At 43.2% G+C, this 25,419-nt stretch overlaps 1 long non-coding RNA gene across 3 annotated transcripts in view; it reads left to right on the forward strand.

The window, feature by feature from the left end:
* Positions 1–615: 615 nt before the first annotated feature.
* The window catches only part of LOC127482882 (uncharacterized), a 36,119-nt gene continuing 11,315 nt past the window's right edge, over positions 616–25,419 (forward strand). For 2 of the 3 annotated variants that reach the window (XR_011388086.1, XR_007908772.2), the window contains exons 1-4: positions 616–868; positions 2,800–2,933; positions 4,324–4,869; positions 21,555–21,835. This is a non-coding gene — a long non-coding RNA (uncharacterized lncRNA). The remainder of the gene's footprint in view (positions 869–2,799; positions 2,934–4,323; positions 4,870–21,554; positions 21,836–25,419) is intronic. The other variant, XR_011388087.1, reaches the window with a different exon arrangement.

A 25,419-nucleotide genomic window follows, 5' to 3' on the forward strand; every position in this document is an offset into this window, starting at 1 on the left:
GTGTACAAAGTTAATTGAAAATGAATCTTAGTGGAGAATGGGGCTGAGAAGGGGAGAGGGAGGAGGAGGAGGGGTGGGGGTATGGGTGGGATGGCGGGTATGGGTGGGATGGCAGGTATGGTGGGAAGAATAACTATATTCCTAAAGTTGTACATATGAAATTTGTATTCCTGAAAAATTAATTAATTAAAAAAGTATGAAATAAGAAAACAAAACAGTGCTCCCTTGTGATGCTGATGCTGCTGGTTTGGGGATCAGTGATTTATTTTAACCAGAAGAAAACAGTATGTTTTCTGGATTATTGCTTAGTTTCTAAGAAAATCAAAGCATTATTGTTTGAATTTGTTTGTTATGAAGCCAGGTCAAAGGTTGGGACTCAGGTGTAGGACTTTAATTGGTATAATTATATATGAAGGGGCTTCAAAAATTCCATGGAAAATGGACTAAAAAATAACTTCCTTTTGGTGCAAAAATTTTTGAAATCCCGGCTTAAGAGACATCTTCAGACAATTTATGGAAAAATGCATATTTTGGAAAAACCAATGCTTGGATTTCAAAAATTTTTGCAGCAAAATAAACTTACTTTTCAATTCTATTTTTTCCACAGATTTTTGAAGTATCCTTCTATTGTTATAATAAGCCTTTGCCTATGGAGATATGGTATGTCTTTCCTAATTCATGGGACAGTACTTTCCCATGAGAGACTGCCCACTGAAATATTTTTTAGCATCAAAAATTTGGTAGTAATTCAGCTGATACTTGTCATGCTGACTTTATGCCTCCAGAACTAAACGTTTTGTTAAAGGTCGCTCAACCAGTCCTCACAATTGTAAAGCGCTGAGACTCCAAAGGATGAAGTAACTTGGTGGTAAGTGACATGACTGGGGCTTCCAGACCATTGTCTAATATTACCCCTATCTTTTATTCTGTTCAGAGATGCTAGGCAAACATAACTTGGGCAGTCAGTGAAAACCCATCCAGAAGGCATTGCACTGAAGGCAGTGTTTATGCCTCTTTGCCGACTGCAGATTTTTGCTAGAGCATTGGTATCCAAAGTAGGGGCCAGCGACGCTGAGGGAGAGTCAGATGAAGCACTGGAATGTTTATTAGAAAACAAAAAAGAAGGAAATCAAACTTCACTAATTACCTAAGATGCTGGTTGGCACGGTTGCCCTCACTGGGGCCTGCAAAGCAAACCACTGCGTGACTCCAAGGATAGACTGGGAGGGGGGTTGCAATGTGGAGAGGGTGGCTGGAGAGCACTGGGGAGACTGACACCCATGTTGGTCTCTAGATGTGTCCAGTGTGCTTACAAATGGTTTGGTGGAAATAATTAAAAAAAAAAAAAAAAACTCTCATGAAGTAAGTAGTTAAAGGGATTGGTTTTAATCCAGTGCTAACAATGGAGAATCAGCAACTCACAAGGCTGATCCTTTTCCTCCTGCCAGATGGACTTCTTTCGCCACTTCACACGGTCAAGCCAATGCTGAGCTAATCAGACTGACAAGCAGTTCAGCCAAAAATACTCAAAATAATCGGCAAGGCTATTTGTCATGTGGACCTACAGCTAGTATTTTAAAGCCACAAGTCTTGCCCTAAGTTGATATGGTATCTAGAGACATGGCAGCAATATATACTGTATGCCATACAGTTTATAATAAATGACTATGTTTGTCTTGTGGGTGCCTGCACAAGAACTTTTCTCTTATTCTGGGAGCAGAATGTGCTTTAAAAAACAAAATTGGGAGCTGTTTATTAAAATAGTGAATTTCTATAGTTGGGGAGAAAAGATTTTCAAATATCTGATGTTTTTGGGTCTATCGATCTTGCTATCTGATAGAACAATCTTCAGTTTTGTGTCTGACAGGAGTTACCCTAAGGCTGGTTCCCTGTATGTGAGTTTCCTTTACTGTAAAGTGGAAATATGCACAGGGCCCTTGTGCAAGTTGAATATATTATTGCATGGAGAGTGGCTAGCATAGTACCAGACGCGGAGTGAAGGTTCATCCCTTCTACAGTATGAATGTTACTAGAACAACAACAATATCACTAGAAGAAGCTCTATTGTTCAGTCAACAATCTGATAGATAGTATAGTGGCTTCTCTCCAGTAATATTCTCAGCACACTCAGAAAGGCTCTAGAAATAAACCCTTTAATGAATGAGAGTGAGCTGATTTATTTGGATCATAGAATTTGCGTCCACTTTCTAATTCTTATTTTTAAAGATTTATTTATTTATTTGAAAGGCAGAGTTAGAGACAGAGAGAGAGAAAGGGGGGGGGGGGAGAGAATCGATTTTCCATTTGCTGGTTCACTCCCCAAATGGCTGCAATGACCTGGCTGGGCCAGGCCAAAGTCAAGGGCCAGGAACTTCTTCTGGGTCACCCAAGTGGGTGCAGGGCCCAGTATGTGGACCATTTTCTGCTGATTTTCCAGGTATATTAGCAGGGATCTGGATCAGAAGTGGAGCAGCCAGTACTTGAACAGGTGCCCACATGAGATGCTGGTACTGCAGGCTGTGGCTTTAACCTGCTGCACCACAGCACCAGCCCCTAATTCTTTTGTGTATATATATATAAAGAACTCTGGAGATGCTCAGCATACCCTAAGACAAGTATGTAAGAGAAAAATGGAATATGGAAAATTCATCTAAAGTTATATTACTCTTTGAAATTGTTTCTAGGTGCTTAGAGAGTTCCCAAGGGTTATGGTTAAATCTCAAATGGCTAATACATTTCTGTTATGGAAAGGCCTTTTGACACAAGACTAATAGCTGTCCTTCTTTCCATCAATTTTAGATTCACATAATATGAAAAATATCAGGTTCTTGCAAAGTAACAAAGTTCAACACATCGCTATCACATTTGTAACAAACCTGGTGTGATACGTCTTTGCAGGTATCAGTGAGACTTAGCTCCCCATGACGACTTTGGTGAGTGGTTTCAACACCTCCGCTAACGCTGTGCCATATTTTGTCATAACTTTTGGAATTTTTATGTTTCAAGGTCTGATTGCATTTATTTCTCATTTGAACAGATTTAAAAAAAAAAACAGGAAATCTGTACTTTATTTACTATTTAATCAAATACATGTGATATTCCTTTTGCCTCTAAACAATGAGACATATTTACAAACATCAGCAGCATTGAGAAAATAACTGGCATATGTCACCATTTCCTCTAAATGAGCCCTTCCTTTGTGTAATGACTCAAACGCCAGCAATTTCTAACATGTACTGTTGGATCACACTTTAGTGGATTTGCATTTGCACAGTAGAGGCCGTCTTGTGCTCTACTTAATAGAGTAGTGCTTTGTTTCTTTTTAACTTCAAAACTGCATTTATTTTTGAGTAATATATTTTTAATTTACATTATAGCTAAAGGCATAATGCCACACTAAATAAACGGTTCAATTTTACTTTTATTTGTTGGACTCTCAGTTTGTTAATAGCCATATTTTCTTCTATGGCCATATATAAAAACGCTATGCTGGGGACGAACCGTTTTGGTTCATTGTAAATAGTGAGATAAACAGCCTGTGAACTAAATTCAGTGTATGTGCATACTTTACATAGGGTTATAAAAACACTCCTTAATGTTGATATTCTTTTAGCTCGGTGGTAAAACAAAATCAATGCTAATTTAATAGGATCTCACAAACTAAGTTTTGCTTTCATTGCTGATGTAAAGGGCTATAGTTAAACACAGAATTAGTAATTGCTTGGCTGATATGCCTATCGAATAGCAGAAGATTTTTATTCAGTCTTTCCTTTTAAAATCACTGTCCTTAATTTTAGAGATATTACTTGATAACAAGCCTGTTGATCAAAATGGTTGCATTAGACCTGTTTATAATTTTGTAAAGTGATTTTTAATTCCCCTTAAGCACCCTTCCTTCTGGCAGAGGGAAAAAAAATCGCTTGTAGGTTGTTCAAAATTAGCCCTGTTTTTCTTAGATGATCTTTAATTACACTTTAGAGGAAGATTTCTTAATGGAGAATTGGAGTTCTGCTTGTTAGAAAATTACAGCGGGTATTTGGGGATCAGCTATTAGCTGCAGAAACAAATAGAGAGATTAGTGAGACAAATGATCAGTAGCCTAAAAAAATGACCTGGGGGAGACAATGATTAGCCCAGGGAAGAGGTGGTTGTGGTCACAAAGGCTGACTAGATTATGAGCTTATCAAAGCTGTTGTAGGAGCTGTTCAGGAGCGAAAAGAAGGCTTAGATTAGTCAACAGGAACCAGGGGAGGGGTCATTTTGGACAGTAGTAAGTTTGCTGTGCCTCTTCCCATGTCCCTCTGTCTTTGCCCATCGCAACAGTGACCTAGACTGGAACTGGAGAGGAGAGAAGAAGCAGTAAAGACCCAGGAGTGTGAGACAAATGAGGACCCACCCACTGATGGTGCCAGGGGACAGGTTTTATCGTGAGACTTTGGAGCAAAGAGGCAGACGCAGAACACACACAGAGCAGGGCAGATTTCGTGCTTTGATGCCTCTTGCCTTCCGAGGAGTTCCTGGGCGCTCAGTAGTCTGCCTCCCACGTCACTGCCCCCGCAGAGGGAGAGGCTGAGAGCCTCCCCAGCTTATGGGACAAGCATGCCCTGCAGCAGCTTTCATCAAGACCTGGAGGATGGCCGCTTCGCCAACGCACTTCCCAAGCTTTCTTGACGCCTGCGGATAGCTCCCGTGTGAGTGTGATGATACGCACTGCGCATGTGCCTAGAGGCGGGGAGCCAGTAACGGAGTAACGTGAGGCTGGTGAGGACAAATCCAGCCAGTGTGGAGGGAGTGGGTCGACCGGGCCGCCGAGCTCCTGCGTTCTGGTCACAGGCTGTCTTGGGGTAAGAGTGCCCTTAAGCGTCACAGGTGAGATGAAGGAGGCGCTCATGGCTTCCATGACCATGGTACCTAGATCTGCTAGCATTTTTTAAAAGTTTACTTATTTTAAAGGTAGAGTCATATTGAGAGAAGAGAGAGAGAGAGAGAGAGAGAGAGAGACAGATAGACAGAGACAATCTTTCATCCCCTGGTTCACTCCCCAAATGACAAACAGCCAGGGTTGGGCCAGGCAAAATCAAGTGGCCTTGAACTCCATCCAGTTTCCCACATAGGTAGCAGAGACTGAAGCATTTGAGCCATCATCCACTGCTTTCCCAGGCATGTTAACAGGGAGTTGGATTGCAAGTGGAGCAACCAGGTCATAAATCCAGTTCATATGGGCTGTTGGAATTGTAGGCAGCGGTTTAACCTGCTACATCACAAGGCTGGCCCCAAAATCTATTAACATTTTTTAAAACAAGGAACTAGACTTCTGGGGCTTACCATATCTGTCTCCTCATCCCCCTGTTCAGGAAAACCAAGATTAGAGAGAGGTGCAAAGACTCACTCACCGATCTCAGGCAGCACATCTGTGTATTCAACTGTGTGCACACACACATAAATACACTGAGAGAAGATGGTGCAAGTCATCGGCGTAGAGTGGGGTGGAAGCAGTTGAGGTTATCTGACAATCTTCTCGTGCCTTAAAAAGGTGCAATGTCCACCTTTGACCAAGGCTATCGTGGTACCCAGCCCAATCATCAGCTTCATTATTTCATTTCGGAAGGGCTTGACTCCTGCAACACTCAGAGATTCACTAGTTTCTGAAAGGAATATTCCTAGAAGAATAGTCACTGGCAACTTGGTATGAAGAATTTTAGTCCAAATTGCCCTGAGACATTTCATTTTACGTTACTGTGCAGAGAATAAAGTTTTTAAGTTAAGCTGTACATAGAAGCATTCTTTAAATACATAACAGCTATGTACATATGCATACCATACTTTAAACAACCTGAGAGTCAGTTCTTTTTTTTTTTTTTTTTTTTTTTTTTTGACAGGCAGAGTGCACAGTGAGAGAGAGAGACAGAAAGGTCTTCCTTTGCCGTTGGTTCACCCTCCAATGGCCGCCGCGACCAGTGCGCTGCGGCCAGCGCACCGCACTGATCCGATGGCAGGAGCCAGGTACTTATCCTGGTCTCCCATGGGGTGCAGGGCCCAAGCACTTGGGCCATCCTCCACTGCACTCCCGGGCCACAGCAGAGAGCTGGCCTGGAAGAGGAGCAACTGGGACAGAATCCAGCGCCCCGACCGGGACGAGAACCCGGTGTGCCGGCGCCGCAAGGCGGAGGATTAGCCTAGTGAGCCGCGGTGCTGGCCAAGGGTCAGTTCTGTTGTTTACTTTGTGCTATGAAAAATTGGACAAACCCAGTGGTGACAAAATATTGAGCTGCGAGCCTGAGACCTGGAATTTCTGGTACTATGTAATTATGTTTACGAGATCTATAAACTTTAGTTAAAGGTCCACAATTGCACATCACTCTATTCAAAGTAAACTAAAAATACTTGCTCAGTTTGATAACTTGGAGACTTTCCAGAAGAGCACTTTTTATTGATCATTGATATTTCCAAAGTTTGGGGGAGGTTTTCATTGATGAAGTCATCCAAAAATATTTCACGTATCTCCCTGTGAAACCAGCATGCATTTATTATCCCCCCTCCCCTTTTTTTCAAGACTCTGAATAGAAATATACCAGCTCCAAGTGGCTGTAGACTTGACTTAGTTTAAATGGTAGTGGCAGAAAGAAAAACAAGATCCCGTGTTTACCACTAGTGATTTCCAAATTGTTGTGTCTTCCAGATGGCTTAGAAAGGTTAAATTACTACACTGAATATTATCATTTTGAAAATGTTTCTCTTGGTATCCAAAAGCATCAACTTAACATCTTAGCTTTGTGGAATTTGAACATAGCCCACATTTGGGGGTTGGGCATCACAAAGGGCTTTCCCTATTGTTTTCTCAAAACCCTGCAATGTTAGCTGCCCACCAGCATTGAGTGCTTTGTTGTCTGGGGGGAGATAATGTTTTCCAGCTGTTCCGTTACCTCCTCTTCCTCCTTTCTCTTATTTGAGTCACCACTTTTCTTTTTTTCTTTCTTTCTTTCATACACTTATGATTTTTATTCATGAGAATCATGAACAAAATGCTAAATAAAACACAGTAAAACTCAGGCAGCTGAGCTTGAGGGCCCCTCCTTGGGAGAATTTCCCTTGACTTAGGCTACAAGGGAGCCAGTTTCCTTGCCTGTCCCTAGGGCTGGCACATTACAACATCATACAGGAGATGGAGGGGCCCCCTTGCACCCGCACCATCGCCTTACTGGGACACTTTCTTCTGTCTGGGAGCAGCTCCCTTCTTCCAGGTGGCCCTCACTGCTCCTGGTGCTGCGGTGGAAGGGGAGGCCACAGGGCCTTGCTGCGGAGCTGGTCTGGGGAGTGGGGTTCTGCCTCACCATGCTAGGTAGGGGAGAGTCTGTTGTGCGGGCTCTTCTGAGGGCTTTCATCTCAGCCGACTGGTCCACTTCAGGTAGTAGCGGTTGGGAGCTGGGGACCGCATGCCCACGCATGCTCCTCCTGAGATCCAAGCCATCAGGGAGGCTCGGAGGAATAGCAGGCTTTGAGGGGAGCAACCAGCCTGAGGCCTACATGTCAATTCACCCTGGGGTAGCCCCTCTGCAGCCTGAGGGGTAAGGCGCTGCCTTGTTGACTGGAAGTCACGGAATCTTCCTTATGGCCCAGCTGAAAGCCCAGGCCCTCCAGATGTTCTTAGATCTGGGGGTCCTGAGGAGAACCTGGAGGCTCCATATTCATGATTTAGGTCAATTCCAGTTAGGTGTAGCCCTTCTGCTGAGATTTCTCCCAGCACAGCCCAAGGGACATTGATTAGGTGTCAGGAAGCCTTCTTCATGGCCCAGCTGAAAGCCCGCCATGGATTCTTAGTTCTCGGGATCCAGGGGAGATCCCTGAGGCTCCACATTTGCCACTTCACTTCTTTCTGGTTCTTTCTGTCCCATGTTGAGCCACTGGTGGCCCGTAATGTCTTCCACTATGGGCTTTTCCCTGGGGTCATCGCTCAGCACTCTTTCTGGGAGGTGTTTCAAGCACTAGGCTTATCTAAGGTGGAAGCTGGTAATATCCAGACAGGATGTTATCCTCCAGCTGCACCCTGGTCTTCTCAATAAGGAGCAGGGACCCTGTCACTGTAGTGTACAAGACCACCCCCAGGCTCCCGATGACTGCTTTGTCACCATTGAATTCCTCATGCAGGAACTCTTCGGGGTCGCAGTACCTGGTGGGGCTGGGGAGTGTCCCATGAAACGCAGAAAGTTGTTGTCCCATATGCTCTGTCTTGCCTTATCTGCAACAGCCTTTTATGTGTGGGTGATGTATGCCCCTCACTGTGTCCACTTCTACCCACACTTGCTGGAAGCTGGAAGAGCCCCTGTGTTCTCTTGGGATGACTTTCAGGGCCACTATAGTTTAACTTTGCAGATGATTGGTTACATTGGCTGCCCTGGCCAATGATCCCAATGAGCTGGCGTCCACTGAGGGCCTCCTTGTGGTGGAAGGTCATGAACCCTTCTATTGTGGTAGAACCCAGCTCACTATTGTCTGTAAAGCACTTGTAACATAACCAATCAACTACACTAGGTATGATAACTGTGAAACAAATGAAAATTAATAATAACTGTGCTAATATTACAGGTAATACTAACTTCATTAACTACACCATACTATCACCATGACAACTAACATGGTTGAAATAAAAAAAAAAAAAACACAAAAAATGAGCAAACTGAATAGAAAACACTGACCGAATTAAGTACACTAATGATGCTAATCAGTAGGTCTAATAGTCGGATCTAAACAGAAGCATTGAAAACGAGAAAAACAAGAAATGAGATAAACACAAGAAATGGAAAATGAGAAAATGAAGACAACAATGGAAAATAAGCAAAAGAATTGACACCAAAAAAGAAAACAAAAAATGAGGAACTATATAAGGAAAATAAATACAAAAAGTGAAAAACAACAGACACAATAGAATACAAGAACAAGAACAAAACTGATAAAGACAACTAACTGAGCACCAAAAAGGAAACCTGATGAAATAAAATGGACACTATGAGAAAGAGTGACTTGATCGGCCCTTGTCCTGACTGTTGATGTACAACTTAATACTTTATCCCTTTCAGTATATTTTTTTGTTCTACTTAATACTATTGGTTGAACTCTGTAGTTAACACACAATTATTCTTAGGTTTTTAAATTTAACTGAAAAGTGATCTCTGTTAAATATAAGAGTGGGAATAAGAGAGGGAGGAGATGCACAATTTGGGACATGCTCAAGCTGACTTGCTCCAAATGGTAGAGTTAGAAATGTGCCAGGGGATTCCAATACAATCCCATCAAGATGGCATGTACCAATGCCATCTCACTAGTCCAAGTGATCAATTTCAGTTCACAATTGATCATAACGATAGGACTAAGAGTCAAAGGGATCACATAAACAAGACTAATGTCTGCTAATACTGACTGATAGAATCAAAAAGGGAAAGAATGATCCAACATGGGAAGTGGGATACAGAGCAGACTCATAGAATGGCAGATGTCCTAAACAGCACTCTGGCCTCAGAATCAGCCCTTAAGGCATTCGGATCTGGCTGAAGAGCCCATGAGAGTATTTCAGGCATGGAAAGCCAAGACACTCTGGCAAAAAACAAACAAACAAACAAACAAACAAAAAACAACACCACACCTAAATGAAGGATCTCTTTGAGTGAGATCCCAATAGAAAGAATGGGCCATTAGGCCAGCGCCGCGGCTCACTAGGCTAATCCTCTGCCTTGCGGCACTGGCACACTGGGTTCTAGTCCCAGTCAGGGTGCTGGATTCTGTCCCGGTTGCCCCTCTTCCAGGCCAGCTCTCTGCTGTGGCCCGGGAGTGCAGTGGAGGATGGCCCACGTGCTTGGGCCCTGCACCCCATGGGAGACCAGGATGAGTACCTGGCTCCTGCCATTGGATCAGCGCGTTGCGCCGGCCACAGCGTGCTGGCCGTGGTGGCCATTGGAGGGTGAACCAACAGCAAAGGAAGACCTTTCTCTGTCTCTCTTTCTCACTGTCTAACTCTGCCTGTCAAAAAAAAAAAAAAAAAGAAAGAAAGAATGGGCCATCAAAGAAGGAGGTACCTTCTCTGAAGGGAGGAGTGAACCTCCACTTTGACTATGACATTGTCTAAATAAGATCGAAGTCGGCAAACTCAAAAGGCTTCCATAGCCTTGGCAACTCATGACAAGAGCCTAGGGTGATTACTGACGTCATAAACAAGAGTGTCAAATTGTTAAGTCAACAACAGGAGTCACTGTGCACTTACTCCTCATGTAGGATCTCTGTCCTTAATGTGTTGTTCGGTGTGAATTAATGCTATAACTAGTACTCAAACAGTATTTTTCACTTTGTGTTTCTATGTGGGTGCAAACTGTTGAAATCTTTACTTAGTATATACTAAGTTGATCTTCTGTATATAAAGATAATTGAAAATGAATCTTGATGTGAATAGAATAGGAGAGGGAGTGGGAGTTGGGAGGGTTGCGAGTGGGAGGGAAGTTATGGGGGGGAAAAGCCATTGTAATCCATAAGCTGTACTTTGGAAATTTATATTTGCTAAATTAAAGTTAAAAAAAAAAAAAAAAAAAAAAAAAACAAGGGAAACACAGCTAGTTTGGTCCAAATCTTACAAATCATCACCAAAGAACTTCATAGGCAAAAAAGAAAAAACACAAAACCTAGACCCAGCCAGAAACTTACATAGGAGATTGGAATTACATAACAATGGATCCTTATGTGTCAGAACAAGAAATGGACCCATCACTGCTAGACTCTCCACAGCAGTTTTTTCCAAGAAACTTTCTGCTTGAATAAACAAAAATGACCCCAAAAGCTTTTTGCTTACATTTCTAATACAGATTGACATTTTTTGAGAAATTAAAACCTGTAGGGGCTGGCACTGTGGTGTAGAAGGTCAAGCCTCCTCCTGGAGTGTTGGCATCTTATATGGGCGCTGCTTCAAGTTCTAGCTGCTCCACTTCCAATCCAGCTTCCTACTAATGTGCCTGAGAAAGCAGAAGATGACTCAAGTCCTTGGGCCCCTACATCCATGTAGGAATCCTGGGTGAAGCTCCTGGCTCCTGGCCTTGGTCTGGCCCTGCCCAGCTGTTGCGGCCACTTGGGGAATGAGCCAGCAGATGGAAGATCTCTCTCTCTCTCTCTCTCTCTCTCCTTTTCTTCTGTATCTCTGTTCAAATAAATAAATAAATCTTAAAATAAAAAAGAACCTGTAGGATGTTTCAGTGGCCTTTTCCTTTCTAGTTTGAAAATCTACAAGAATTTTTGGCCTTTGAAAACCTCCTACTCTCCTTTTCAAACCTTTTATTTCAGAATGATTTTAAATTTACAAAACAAAAATTATGAAGTAGTAAAACAAAGAGGTTTAATATAACCTCTCCTCCCATTTTCTCTATTACTATCTCAAATTAGTCACTTTGTCACATTTTATAAACTCACTTATCTTCTCCTACATTTTTCATACAAAATATTTTATCCCTGCCTTTCATCCAGCCTCCAGTTATCAACATTATGTGTCCAGGTTGAGTTTTTGTGTTTTTCAATTTTAGCTCCCAAATATAAGGAAGAATATGCCATGTTTGTCTTTCTGTGTCTTGCTTGTTTCATTCCACATGTTATCCCATAGTTCCATCTATTTTGCTGCAAATGACAGAATTTCATTCTTTTTAATAGTCAAATAATATTCCATTGTGTATATGTACCACATACACACAACCATCTCTTTGATAGGAGTTTATGTCTTTTGAGTATATACCCAGTAATGGGTATATATCCAATAATGGGATGGGATTGATATGAGTAGCTTGAGGTGGTTTTTTTTTTTTTTTTTTTTTTTTCAGGCAGAGTGGACAGTGAGAGAGAGAGAGAGTCAGAAAAAAGGTCTTCCTTTTGCCGTTGGTTCACCCTCCAATGGCCACCGCGGCCAGCACACTGCGGCCGGCACACCGCGCCTATCCGAAGGCAGGAGCCAGGAGCCAGGTGCTTCTCCTGGTCTCCCATGGGGTGCAGGGCCCAAGCACTTGGGCCATCCTCCACTGCACTCCCTGGCCACAGCAGAGAGCTGGCCTGGAAGAGGGGCAACCGGGACAGAATCCAGCGCCCCGACCGGGACTAGAACCCAGTGTGCCAGCGCCGCTAGGCGGAGGATTAGCCTATTAAGCCGCGGCGCTGGCCTTGAGTTCTAATTGTTTAAAGAATCTCCATATTGCTTTCCACAGTGACTGTACTAATTTACATTCCTACCAACAATGTTTAATAATTCTTTCTCCACATTCTTACCAGTATTTGTTTTTCTTTTGATAATAGCCATTCTGACAGGGGTGAGATAAAAGATATCTCACTGTGTCTTTGATTTGCATTTGCCTGATTGATAGCTAGTGATATTGAGCATTTTTTCATATATTTGTTGTCCACTTATGTTTAATCTTTTGCGAATTGTCCGTTAGGTCCTTTGCCCCTTTCTTGACTGGGTTGGTTGTTACCACTTACTTTTCAAAGTAACCAAATTGTCGTGTCAGTGTTGACTTTGGTGCTAGATAAGGAAGGGTAGGCTGAGTTTGGATCATGGAACCTCCCAGCTCTATCAATTAGAAAGCCAACTCTGAGCTTCCAGGTCATTGTCATCCAGCCTAGAGAAGGAGACCAGGCCCAAGGCACGCTACACAGAGAGAGAGCAGTGAGTCTTTTTCCTGAAGTGCAGAAGTTCTCATAGCAGTTAGTTTTAACCCTGGTAAGTCAATTATTTACTATTAATGCAGAAATGGAATTGTAGCAATGCACATGGGTGTACAGACTCCAATTTTGACTTGCCCTACTCAGGGCAGAGTCATGAAAAGAGACAATTGCTCATCGAATCCCCATATGACCACAGGGCTTTCAATATGAGCCCACAAGGCAGCCCTCCCCATGCTCCATACTGCCTTTTAAAATATGTCTTCTTAAAGTGCTCACAGATTTAATAAAACCTCCATCAAATTTTGGTGTTGCTGCAGCCCCAAACAATCAACTTTTAAGGACTTGTGAGGCCTCACCTGGATTTGCGTGGCCCTGGAGCCAGACGGAGTTTTTATTAAAGCTGATCTCACACTGTTGGAGATGTCTGTGGAGTCAAGCGCATGAGCAAACGTCACGGTGGGGCGCATCCAGTGGGCAGCCCTCCTTGCAGGCAGCCCTCGACATTGCTTTCCTTTTGGATGTCACAGTGTTTACATAGAGTTTTCACAGAAGGATTCATTTAGGATTAACTTAATTGAATAAACACAAAGCTGCATAATTTATGGACCAAAATAGTTTTTCCTGGTGGATTGCTGACTAGCATTTCCTTTCGCCCTAATGGAATATTGCAGAGCCCCCATATTGTTATAATCAGAATTTCATCTCTGAGTCAACCCAGTTCATTTGCATGATATGATTTTATTATGAGCCAGATGTATAAATAACTGCTTATGAAGAGAGCCTTTCAAGCCAAGTAATGGAAATATATTTATGTATATGTACATATATAATTTATTTTATTTTTAAAATTTTTTTCTAATAGAAATGACTAAGTCCAGTAGCAAAAACTTCCCATTATGGGAATTATGCTGAATTGTTATTAATGTTTACAAAAAATGTAATTTAGGAAAATAAACTTCGGTGGCTGAGACTTTGCTAAATGAGATGGAAGAAATGAAAGAGTACATGCTGGAAAAATGTGGTGATTACTTTAGAACCCTAGATCATTAATTCCCATGATGCATTAAAGATTTTGTGTTGCCTTGTACATCAAGTTTGGGCTTCTTTACTTGTGCTTCAACGCTAACTGCCGAATCTGATGAACCTGGCTCATTACTCCGTGCCCCCATCAAGGTCTTGTGAGCAGTAACAGTCACGCCCCATGAGTGCCACATACAGCCTCAGACCTCCTTTACTGAAAACATAAGTTGTTCTTTGCACCTGCTGTTCCCTCTGCATTGCCCAGCTTGTACCTGCCAGTTTAAATTTTAGCCGTTTTCTGCCTCCCAAGATCCATCATCTCAGAGATGGGAGGCAAACTCTGACCACTACATCCTGCAGTAAACTGTGAACTTCTGTTCACAGTAGGATGTGGAAGGGGAAGGTTGAAAAATGCAGCAGCTCCCTCCCGAGATATGACTGTGTCCTTATTTCCGGAATCTGTGACTGTTGTCTTATTTGGAAAAAGGTCTTTGCAAAGGAAATTAAATTAAGGGTTTTGAAATGATGAGATGACCCTGGATTACATATGTGGGTCCTAAATGTAATTACAAATATCCTTATTAAGAGAAAGAGAGAGAAAGATTTGACACACAGAGAAGAGAGGGAGGCAGTTGTGACCACAGAAGCAGAGACTGGAATGGTGTGGTTACAAATCAAGGAATGCCTGGAGCCACCAGAAAGAGAAGAGGCAAAGACGGAATTCTCCCGAGAACCTTGGCAGGACGTGCAGTCCCGCTGAGGCCTTGATTTTGGAGTTCTGGCCTCTAGGATTGTGAAAGTACATTTTTGTTGCTTTAAGCCATCAAATTTGTGGTAATTTGTTACAGCAGCCGCAAGAAACTGATACCCGTTCTTTGGGAAGTACTGAACATTATTTATTCTCTTAGGTATGGGAAAGTGCCTAATGGTTCCCTACTCTTTCCTGAGGGGTTGCTCTTTTCTCAAATAGATTACAAATTCATGATAGGCTCTTAGAGGTTACTGGCACATATATGGTCATAGAATATCAGCAAAGTCTTTGGAGTAACTTGTTGGTTATTTTTAATGCACTGGGAGAGACTAAATGCTGGTTAGATCTCAATGATCTGTTGGCCATTGATACGCCAGGTAAATAGGTAACCCTTGGAATGAGATGGTGAATTTTATAAATGGTTTCTCTTAAACTGGATGTTGCAGGATCATTGTAAGTGTAGGTCTTTGATATGCCTTTGCTATCTGGTTCACCCTTTCCTCATCTGCAGATCACCCGTATGGTGATTTTTGTTCTGGCTCCCAGGGTTGCTGACATACCTGCAATTCATTCTCATATGTCACAGTTCATTCTCATACATCAGCACTGTAGCTGGCTCCTGCTCGAATTCCTCCTCTTTCCAGAGGAAAGGGACAAAAGGACTTAGGAGATTGGCAGTGTTGGATCTTGGCTAAATATGCTGGACTTTTGCAATTCAAATGAAGTTAGCAAAGTTAGCAGGTATAAAAAACACCAACACTGCATTTGCCCTGATGTGCTGGGCTGTCTGGGGCAGGATCTGTAGTGCCTCAACATTCTCTCAAAAAACAAGGATTGATGGGAAATGAAGGCCAACATCCTGACCTTATCATCTGTTGATGGTCCTTCAAAATGACCTATTTATAAGAAAGCCAAGTTTTTTTTTGTTTGTTTGTTTGTTTTTGTTTTTTGTTTTTTAATTTATAGGCAGAGTTCTACAGACAGTGAGAGAAACAGAGAGAAAGGTCTTCCTTCCGTTGGTTCACCCCTGAAATAGATGTAACGGCCGGAGCTGTGCTGATCCAAAGCCAGGAGCCAGGAGTCTCTTCCTGGTCTCCCATGTGGGTGCAGGCACCCAAACACTTGGGCCATCCTCCACTGCCTTCCCGGGACACAGCAGAGAGCTGGACTGGAAGAGGAGCAACCGGGATTAGAACCTGGCGCCAGATGGGATGCTGGCGCCTCAGGCAGAGGATTAATTTAGTGCACAATGGCGCCAACCCCAAGAAAGCCAAGTTTTCAAAAATCAATCCCTTCAAGTTCAAGGTTTTGGGTTTCATTTTAATTTGGTCACTTGCTGTAGCTGTTAAATGGTCACAAATGTTAACTATGTTAACTCTGATGGTAGAAAGTGCCTGGTTCCAAACTTTAGAATTGTAGACCCTTCTCTAAGATGAATAAATATTTATATAAATCTATATGGCAGAATGGAAGTTCACCTAAAGTTTCATCTACAGGAGATATGGACTAGGTAGGCTGGTTTGCCCCAAAATAGCCTCATGGAAATAGAGGTGAAAGCATTTGATCGAATTAATCTATTATTTTAAAAAAAGATTTATTTATTTTATTAGAAAGGCAGAGTTACAGAGAGGCAGAGGCAGAGAGAAAGAGAGGTCTTCCATCTGATGGTTTACTCCCCAGACGGCTAAAATGGCCAGAGATGGGCCGATCCAAAGCCAGGAGCCAGAAGCTTCTTCCACGTCTCCCACTTGGGTGCAGGGGCCCAAGGATTTGATCCATTCTCTATTGCTTTTCCAGGCTATAGCAGAGATCTGGAGTGGAAGTGGAATAGCTGGGACTTGAACTGGACCCCATATGGGATGCCGGCACTGCAGGCAACAGCTTTACCCACTGCACCACAGCACCACACCCCATAACTGCATTTTAAACCTTCTAAATAGTAATCCATGGAGTTATTCTAAGGAGAACCTCTATAATAGTTTTAATCACAATACCGTGGATATCAAGTCCCCTTTCTTGCTCTTGGTGAGCCTGGGTGTAGGTCTCAAGGTGTTCCTGGCCTGACTTCCCAGAGAGAAAACATGTAAGCAAAATCCTCATGACAATGAGATAAATAAGTTTTCCCAATTCACTATTACAAAAGTTGTATGTATTTAGATGCAGTGACTTTATTCATTGTAGCACTTTTGTTAATTTTCTTTAGGTTGAGAGAGGGAATTCTTCAGGTATAAAAGAATTTAAATCTCTTTATAAGTGGTGCCTCAACTGGTTTAATTCTTCTGAGTTAAAAGTAAGATGAACACACAAAAACCAGCAAAGTTAGTTTATAAGAAAACAATCATTTACATCAACCAAGTCTATCCAGTTGGCTTCTGAGCACCTCCTCAAAGCTCAAGATTAACTTTCTTTCCAATAAGTGCATTTCTGAGTTTCTTGGTTTGTTAGTCTGTGGGATAAGCAGGTTGACCCTAGGCTTAATAATTTTGCCAGTAAATAGGACCATATTTGGCATAAATAAATTGAGAAAAATTTAAGAATGATTTTAGATGTTTTGTAGCATTTATTGGTTTATCAATGGCCCTTGTTTCATAGACAAGAACTGTCAGTTTGGCATGACATGTGATCTTGGTCTAGCCTTTTAAAGTTTCTTTATAGCATTTGTCAATATACCACATCAAAATGCAGTGGGCAAAGCACATTCCATTTGTAAGCAGCATGAGAAAGGGCTTCTTCTTTTCATATGCATGTCTAATAATTTTCTGTAGTTCTAATATGAACTGAATGCTCCTTACCAAATGTAGTCCATACTTTGCATCCTGCTAAATGTCACCTAGATTTAACATTGTCTTTGGACTCAGGGATGACTTCATAGGGAAGGTGACACTTGAAGAGTGGCTTTGTCAGGCTGATAAGGGATGAGTAGGCCCTCTGGCAGAAGGAGCAGCATACTATTTATATGAAGGTGGGAGAGAGCCTGGCACTTGGAGGCACTTTAAATGGTGCTTAGAGCCTATTGCAGACCAAAGCTACTACCAATTCTAAAACTGTAGCCTTGGAAGATTGAGGCTGCAGCTTTAGCTCCCTAAATGAAAGTGTGGAAGGCATTTGCTTTTTGGTCCAGAGAATTGCTTTGGTTTTTGCTGCTCATTTTATGCTCTAAACCTGCCTTGACTTCTATGTGGGTTCCTTGAATTTGGTTCCTTTGCCTTCAGACAATCTCTTTTCTCTTGCCCAATCTTGGAGACAACAGCTAGCATGGAGATTTGTCAGGATTTTCATGCAGCCTTTATTGGGCTCTCTTCTAGGACATCCTGAAGGCAAGTGACACCAGTTCCTGACCATCCCAGGCCTCAGGTCCAGACCTTGTCTTCCTGGTACTACTGGGCTAGGGATCTGGTGTCCAGGAAGTAAAATTGGAGTGGTAGGAAATGTCCAGGCTGCTGAGATCCTTGTTAAGACATTTAGAATCGGTCCGAGGGATGGTGAGCAACTGGATGAATTTAAGTGGTGGAATCAGAAGAGCAAGATCCATTTTAAAAAGATGACCTTGATCATCTGGTGGAAGTGAGCATTGTGTGGAGGACCATTATGAAGCTGTGCCGGTAAGCGAGAATTGAGGAGCAAAGATAGCATCAGAGAGCAAGTGAAAATATTCAAGAGATTTGGCCGGCGCCGTGGCTCAATAGGCTAATCCTCCACCTTGCGGCGCCGGCACACCGGGTTCTAGTCCCGGTCGGGGCGCCGGATTCTGTCCCGGTTGCCCCTCTTCCAGGCCAGCTCTCTGCCATGGCCAGGGAGTGCAGTGGAGGATGGCCCAGGTGCTTGGGCCCTGCACCCCATGGGAGACCAGGAAAAGCACCTGGATCCTGGCTCCTGCCATCGGATCAGTGCGGTGCGCCGGCTGCAGCAGCGGCCATTGGAGGGTGAACCAACGGCAAAGGAAGACCTTTCTCTCTGTCTCTCTCTCTCACTGTCCACTCTGCCTGTCAAAAATTAAAAAAAAAAAAAAAAAAAAAAAAAAAAAAAAGAAAATATTCAAGAGATTTTAAAAGGCAGTGTTGATGAGGATTGTTGACTTGGTGAAAGGGAAAGAGACAGATGTCAAGGGAACTTGGAGGGTGATGGTGGCCCATTTCTTTCAATCAGGAGCAAAGGACAATAGTCAGGTTTAGGGAAGTGTGAGTAGGACAGTAACACACTTAATCATATGAAAGCTTCAGTTTGAGACACCTATGAGAAATCCAGGTGTTGCAGCTCAGTAAGTAGATGAAAGTATGGTAAGAGAAGGCTAAAGAAATAGGTCTTATAAATTGTTACTGGCAGCCCTGAGCAATGTAGCTATGTAGAATATTATTCAGCCCATATAATTATAATGATTAAGACATGATTAAGATAATGATTAGAAAAATGGGAATATGAGAAGAGCAGGATAAAAGAGTGTGCCTATTTTATATTTTAACTACATAAAAATTGTGTTTGCAAATGGATAAAAGTGAGAAGGGAAAACAGAAAAATTAAATGTAACAGATTTGTTAAGATTTTGGGTTCTTTTTAGATTTAAGTATTCATATACTGCCTCTTTCCAAAAGCAGTTTAATAATATCATGACACATTGTTAATTTTTAAAAAGATTTTATTTATTTATCTCAGTGGTAGAGTTACAGAGAGAGAGAGAGACAGAGAGAAAGATCTTTCATCTACTGGTTCACTCCCCAGATGGCCGCAGTGCTGGAGCTGGGCTGATTGCAGATTTGGCCCTGTATGAAATAGGGAGCCTATGGAAGATGTCAGCAAAGAGAGTAACTTGATTAGAAAGATTATTCTAGATGTAGCAAGGTAAATGGGTTGTCAGGGATCAGGAGAGGCCAAGAGAGCTGTAGCTGTTGCTATAATATGAGAGCCTGATAGGGAAAGAGGGCAGGAGAAATGGGATGGAGGTGAGAAATATTCTTAAGGAAGAATCAGCAATTCTTGGTGATCATGTAGAAACCGAGAGAAAGAGAAGAGTCGAGGATGAATCTGGGGTTTCCGGCTTGGGTGATGAGATCTTGCTCTTCACCAGAGAGGGGGAAAACAGGAGGAGGAGCAGGCTGCGGTGGAGAGATGGTACGTTTTGTTACCCGGAGGTAAGGTGTCTGTGAGACAGCCACGTGATGGAAAAGTCTAGTGAGTAGTGAGATACACCAGTCTGGAGCATGGCTAACAGGTCAGGGCTAAGCTTTCTCAGACAAGGCAGGTAAGCCCCTGAGCTGGCGCTTGAAGGAGTCAACGCTGCCTCTATTTCACGCACCTGTTATATGCAGATGTGAGAGTATAGGTATCCACGAGTGAATTAGTGAAGTTGTGGATTCTGTGGCATTGGAAGGAACTTTGGGGACTACCCGGCCTCTCAGATTACCAATGAGCAGGTGAGGACACTGCAGTTGGAGGAAGAGAGGTTTGCCCAAACACTAAAGTTGGATTCAGAAACCTAGGCTTTGTGAATTTTTGGCCAATCACCTTTCTGCTCTGTGTGTCTGCTGGGGCGCATGCAGATGAGAAAGCTGAACGAAGGAAGACATGAAAGAGAAAACTGGCTAAGCTGGAGCGGGAAGCAGGAGTTTGCCACTCAGCAGCAGTAAACGTGGCAACTGTCCTTGACTTACGCCACACGCCAGCACGGCAGACCAAGGCCTGAGGTCCTGTGACAGTGACTTTCTCAAAAGGCAGTCAGATTCCCATGGCTCAGCTGGCATCTTGAGGCCCCGATTTGTAACCCTTTCCTTAGGCTAAGGGTCATTTGCTTCTATTGAAGACCTGTGTTGTTCTGGAAGAAACGTTGTCACCTGTCCAAGTCAAAAGTCATGACTTCCATTGTGCTGCAATTCAGGCCCATCCATGGACTTTCAAAGAGAAGGATGCAATTGGGTAATTGCTTTCTCACCGCTGTGATGTTTCAGGGCAACCAAACTGTAATGTCATTTCCATGCTTCGAAATTGTTTTTTATCGCAGATGAAATGAAATGAAGTTGTTAATGACAAGCCGAATGGGAAATGCATCTGGCAGCTCTGTGAGGGACATATCAGGCTGCCCTCTGCCCGTGAGCGCGACACCTTGCTTTTACTTTGCTCGGTTCTTCAAAGAGAAATGGCAAATAGCATTAGCAGAGCCGGCCAGGAGGATGCAAGGCGACTTCGTGGTGAAATTTGGTGTTTCCCTGCCGTTGGACACATTTGTGTTAAGTGCCTGATCCGTTCAAGTATCACAGAGGGAATTTCTGGATTTGGAGAGTATAGACTATCCCAGGTTGGTGGGTGGTTTGCAGGGTGGATTGTTGGCTAAAGAAAACCAGCCATTTCTGAAGGCTGGCCTCTTTGAGGTCTGGGTAAAAGGTTAGGAAGACAGAACTCATTAGACAGAAAGGTGTTTTGTATTATCAAAGCCGGCCTTTCCCAAGGCAGTTTATCCTTTAGCCTGGGGGAAGATGAGTTTTCTAAATGACTTAACTAACTTCTCTTTTGGCATACTTTGCATTTGGTTCATTTCCAGGTACCAGAAAGAATGTAAATATGGAATGAATCAAGTTTTTCCACATTTTTCTCTAGCAGTTCTTTTATGAAGACCAGATTTTCCATAGAGGAAATTAAAAAATACATAAAACTGAGAAACCATGGTGTTGTTGAGAACGGCCTCATTTTCCATGTCACTTTGTAACTGGCAGTGCACACTGTATTCAAATGGCATTAATATAAAGTACGGAGTTTGTTTCAATTAGCTTCATTTTTCCTCAAGATGAGGAATTATCATAAATCCCTGAAATAACAGTTGACTCACAGAGATGCTTGTGTCATTGCATTGGGAATTTTTTATGACTTTTTTTTTTAAAAAAACTACACTTAGTTATAAAAATGATTAAACTCTGATTTAATGCATTTGATATGGGCCTTTTGCCTAAATTAGGAATGGGGAGAGACGGGCAATGGTATAACTCATTCCCAAAGACAGACAAATTATTCTTTTTGCAGTAAATTTGAGTAGAGTGATTTTTCCCCCTATCTTAGAGCATTTTTCTACATGAAACATCAGAATTTTCATTAGCATTCTGCTCGGATTTTTTTTTTCTAGGATGCCATTCTTTTGAATGATTTGAAAATATTCTTCTGGTGCATCTGTAAACATCTGAAAATTCGATATTTGGTAAAAGACAATTGATACGGACAGCTCAAAAAGCCAGAACTTTATGCAAAGCGGTATCTGGATTGCCATCTAAATGAAAACCGCATGTCAAACAGATGCCATAAATATGAATTCAGACAAATGCCCATTGATACTTTTTCCGTGGCGCATCTTAGATGGCTCGGTGAGCTACAGATCCTGTGAAGTGCAGCCTGCTTGGTATGCTGAAGGCAAGTTGAAGTTCCTTTCCTTTCTATTGTGACACTACAAGTCTAACCTTTATTGTCAGGGTCTCAGCTGAATTTTCTAACAGCAGATGAGTGGGAATTCATGGAAATAGCATGTGTTTCACCAGTTTCCTTTATTTCTCCCTCAGGACAAGCAGCTGTCAGGTCAGCCCCCCATTGCAGAGCTTGAAGCCATCAAGAGCAGGGATATATTTGCCTTGTTCTAAGGGCAGGTTTTCTGCCGGCTCGGGAGATCACATAAATACCTCCAGGCCAGCGTGTCTGAGTCATCAGTGAGTGACCTCCTGACAGGCTGAAACCGCAAAATGGGACTTATGGAGCCAGCAACGCCGGCTGCCCAGCTCCAGGTTCAGCCGAAGCCATCAATGGGAAGGGGAGAATTCATTCAGGTTCACACTCCCATTTTTCTACACAGTACGAAACTAATTCCAGAGAGTAATATTCGCATAAAAATGCATCCATATAACTTTTATAGCCTCATTACCTCAAGTGCTTTATAAAATGAAAATCTGAGTCTTTGATAGAACTTGTTTTTTATCCTAAGTTCTTAGTCATTACAGCTACATGCAGTTTTAGAGGGGAAACCTGACTTTTTAAAAGCGCAATCTTATGTCTTGTCATGAGCAGAGCTCACTTGGGTGAGCGGGGGGGGGGGGTGGGGGTGGGGGGGTGGGGTGGTGGTGGTGGTCGGGGGAGTAGGTTTGCTCTTAACCTGCCTCACTTCCTTCCCTAGGGAGCTGAACTGCATTTCCTGGGATGAAGCAGGAGGGGAAGGCAGTGCCGCTTGTTTGCAGGTGCATACCCTTCTTAGGTGGACACAAAGAACATGTTTATTTTGTGTCTCGTGAGAGCATTGGCCTTCCTCTTTCTTCTCAGCTATAATCTCTAATATTTATTTTTGGTGAGATCATTGCATTCCCTTCCTGCAATAACCCTGTGAAGTTGGTATTGATCTTATTCGCGATAGAGTCAAACCAAAGCCGATAGGGTAAATAACGGGAAGTCCTGCTAATAAGGCGCTGTGGTTTGAGTATGTCCCTCAAAGATTCATGTGTCGGAAACTGCATCCCCAAATTCATATGCTAATGATATTTGGAGGTGGGGCCCTTGGGAGGGAATTAGGATTAGATGAAGTTATGAGGATGGGGCCCCCCAAAATCGTATTTGTGGCTTTATAAGGAGAGAGAGAAGAGAGCGAAGCTGCCAGGCTTGCTCTGTCTCACCGTGCAGTGCCCTCTGCCATGTTATAGTGCAGCAGGCAGGCCCTCCCCAGATGCCAACCAGATGCTGGTACCATGCTCTTGGACCCTGCAGTCTCCCAACCCTGTTCTGGCTAATGAGTCCTAAGCAAAGACTCACTAAGAGGGCTCTGGGAAAGTGTTGCCCTTTCTAATAAAAAGGAAGCAGTAGGTTTAGCATGGCCCTTCACTGCCTTCAGCTGGGGTCTGATGGCTGGGGAAAATGTAGCAGCTACTTTGCAACCACGGATGAATGGCCAAGGATTTCAGGGACATTGGCTTGGATATCATGGAGCTGCTGGGTCGGTGCCTGTATGGACCTCTGGACTTCATGTGAGAAAGATAATCCTGAGGTTCAGTTGTCTGTTACTTGCGGCTAAGTACATTCCTACTTGGAATACTATATAATAAAAAATAACTGTACTTATCGAACACTTAGTATAGTCACAATTCTAAATACTCTACCTGTACTTGTGTCAACTAACCCTCAAAACATATCTACATTTCATTTCATTTTGCAGGTGAGAAATAGATATGTTAACTCAAAGGTGACATAGGCAGTAAGAGTTAGATACACACACACACACACACACACAAATATATGTATATATGACCCCAAATCAAGGAACTTCTGAGGTTTATGAGGTGGTCTGGTAGGCAGAATAATGGCTACCTAAAGATACTCATGACCTAATTTCCAGAACCTGTGCCGTGCTTGGCAAAGGGGAATTAATGATTCAGATGAATTAAGGTCACTAATGAGCTGTTTAAAGTGGGCAGATTAGCCTGTATCCACCAGGTGAGCCCAAAGCAATCACAAGTGTCCTTCAAAGTGGAGGAGGGAGGCAGAAGTTGAAGTGTAAGGGAGGCAGTGTGGAAGGGCTCAACTTGCTGTGGCCAAAGAAGAAGAGGCCCTGAGCTAACAAATGCAGACAGTTTCTAGAAGTTTGGAAGTGTTAGAAATGGAAATTTCCCTAGAATTTCCATAAAGAAATTGAGTTCAGCCCAAAGAGACCCATGCCAGACTTGTAACCCACAGAACTGTAAGATAATAAATTTGTATTGCTGATGCCACCGAATATGTGGTTATTTCTTAAAGCTGCAATAATGAACTCACTCAGGTCACCCTGGGCATGGTGAGCGGAGGCCAGTGGGATGAACGAGGAGGCACTGCAAAGACAAAGGCAACAGAGGGTCAGGCTCTGTCCTAAGGCAATGGACATGGTTGGTTTGCTTGTTTTCCAAAGCTTCTGGAGAACAAATGCTGTAAAGTGGAAGAGAAGGGGTAGACCTGAGCACATTTTTTCCTATGATATTTTTTATTTATTTGAAAGGCAGAATGATGGAGGTGGGGGGGTTGCCCAAAGGGCTGCAACCCCTGGGCTGGGCCAGGTGGAAACCAAGAGCCTGGACATCTATACAGGTCTCCCCCCTGGGTGGCAGGGGCCCAAGCACTTGGGCCACCTTCTGCTCCTGTCCCAGGGTCACTATTAGGGAACTGGATGGGAAGCAGAACAGCTAGCACTCAAGCCAGTGCCCCAGTAACAGGATGCCAGCTTCCCAAGTGGTGGCTTAATCCTTTGTGCCATATGGCTCCTGACCTGAGCATGTTTGATAAGCTCAGGAGAAAGAGGAGATGACACTTGTTAGAGGTAGGTGTTTGAGTGAGTAGAAGGAGTAGGCGGGATGGGAGGGCTGTTGGCAGGAGAGAGTCACGGCATTTCTGGTGGGATCTGGGGGCAATGCTGCTGGAGTGGAGGCAGTGCCGGTGGCATGCACAGTGCTATTTGCGCCTAGGTGGAAGGAAATGCGGGCACCCTGGCTTAATGGCTGTCTTGTTTCTGTGTGGAGGAAGAGGGGCGTTCAGCAAGTGAAAGTGGTGAGGTGGAAGTCCCAGCAGCCCCTGAGCACAACAGAGGGGCTGGGCCCAGGGGAGATAAGCCTTGCCCTCTGGACACCAGGGCTGGAGGCTGTGTATAAGTGTTACCCCCTCTCTCCTCCACGTGCTCAGCATCCTAGAAGTGGGAGCAGACGTGAGCATTGGGAAGCGTGGGGATTTAGAAAGAGAGCAGCAAGTGAGATTGTAACTCCCCTTCAGTGGGACGCTGGGAGATTTTTTATATGGGACAGGGGGAAAGAACATCTCATTTGTGTCTGAGTCTGATTTCATGAATTCCCAAGGAGCACATCCATCCTATAATCCTCTCTAAAACCTGCCTCATTCAGTTCAATAACACCCCCCCTTAGGATCTTAACTAGATCTTTCTTCAAATCCAGGTCGTTGTCTTCTACCGGGCAAGTATCTCAGGAAGGGTGGCACAGCAAAGC

Source organism: Oryctolagus cuniculus, chromosome 4, assembly GCF_964237555.1.
Source record: "Oryctolagus cuniculus chromosome 4, mOryCun1.1, whole genome shotgun sequence".
NCBI lineage: Eukaryota > Metazoa > Chordata > Mammalia > Lagomorpha > Leporidae > Oryctolagus > Oryctolagus cuniculus.